Genomic DNA, 1,903 nt, shown 5'->3' with positions numbered 1-1,903 from the left:
AAACTCCTCTGGAGTACAACCTTGTCACACTTTCTCCTATTCTTTCAATGTATTTTCTTCTTGTGCTCTGTTTTTATCTGTTTCTATGCATTCTGCTTGTCTACTTTTCTGTTTGCCTTCTGGTTCCACTGGTTTTACTATATTTGAAGATCTTCTACTATCTTTAATCAATTTTATAAATTCATATATCAAACATTTCTACTTCCTCTGACCCTTTTTGCTCTTGCTCTTTTTTACTTCTTCAAATATTTCTGGTTTACAGTTTCCACAAATTTTTTATACTTATTACTGTTTCACTATTCAATTGTTTCAACTATTCTTGGGATTGCACTAATTTCCTGTTGTTTCAATTATACTCTTTCTTAAACTGTTTCACTTTTTGACTTTTTCAAATAATTCAGGTTGCACACAAACTCCTGCTTCTTCTGCTGAATTCTGCTATGATTTATATATTATATAATTTATACAGTATAATTCACTATTAATTCACTATTAAATATTTTAATATAGTATATTCACTATTCAATTGTTTCAACTATTTCTATGTTTCTATGCATTTTGCTTTTCTACTTTTCTCTTTGCCTTCTGGTTCTACTCGTTTTACTATCTTTTAAGATCTTCTACTATCTTTAATCAATTTTATAAATTCATATATCAAACATTTCTGCTTCTTCTTATCCTTTTTGCTTTTGGTTTTCCTCTGTTTTACTCGTTCAAATATTTCTGGTTTACTCTTTCCACTAATGTTTTATACTTATTACTCTTTCACTATTCAATTGTTTCAACTATTCCTGGGATTGCACTAATTTCCTGTTGTTTCAATTATGCTCTTTCTTAAACTCTGTTTCACTTTTTGACTTTTTCAAATAATTCAGGTTGCACACAAACTCCTGCTTCTTCTGCTGAATTCTGCTATAATTTATATATTATATAATTTATATTATTTATACTGTATAATACACTATTAATTCACTATTATATTATTAATATAGTATATTCACTATTCAATTGTTTCAACTATTTCTATGTTTCTATGCATTTTGCTTATCTACTTTTCTGTATATTCCTTTGGTTCCACTGGTTTTACTGTCGGCAAAGATCTTCTACAATCTTTAATCAATTTTATGAATTCATATATCAAACATTTCATCTTCTTCTGACCCTTTTTGCTTTTGGTTTTGCTCTGTTTTACTACTTTATATATTTCTGGTTTTTCTGCTTCCTCTAATTTAAGCTTTTTGCTGTTTCACTGTTCAATTGTTTCAASTATTTCTGGGTTTGCACTAATTTCCTCGTGTGCTAATTGTGCTCTTTCTTACACTCTGTTTCACTTTTTGACTTTTTCAAATAATTCATGTTGCACACAAACTTCTACTTCTTCAGCTGAATTCTTCAACACTTTTGCTAAGTTTCACTTCTGGGCAATGGATTTCTACAATGTATGACTAGCTTTCTTATGCTTTTTTCCAAAATCTTACTCTTTGTTCTCATGTTTCTTATATTTCTCCATCAATCATTCTGCAAATATGCTTATTTGGCACTTTATGTTAAGTTTCACTTCTTCAAATATTTCTGGTTGTGTACTAATTTCAGCTTCAGCAATTATCTGCAGTTTGCTACGTTTCACTGTTCAACTGTTTCAACTATTTCAATTTCTTCTGCTTTCTTCTACTTCTTAAGCTTTTCTGTACTTTTTCTGGCATTTCTGCAGCAGTCATTCTGCAAATATGCATTCTCACGGCTGTTTCGCTAGGAACAGCTATTTTTCTAGTTATTATTCTGTCTTCCGTACGTTTTTTGTCGCTTAACTACTTTCACTATCTTTCACTAATTGTACTAATTTATATATCAAAACGTTCAGCTTCTTCAGGAGAATGGAGCTATATCTTTTGGTAAACTTCAC

The sequence above is a fragment of the Poecilia reticulata genome, linkage group LG21 (genome assembly GCF_000633615.1).
Source record: "Poecilia reticulata strain Guanapo linkage group LG21, Guppy_female_1.0+MT, whole genome shotgun sequence".
Taxonomy (NCBI): Eukaryota; Metazoa; Chordata; class Actinopteri; order Cyprinodontiformes; family Poeciliidae; genus Poecilia; species Poecilia reticulata.
The sequence above is the reverse complement of the archived record's forward strand: the minus strand, read 5'-3'. Positions refer to the sequence as shown.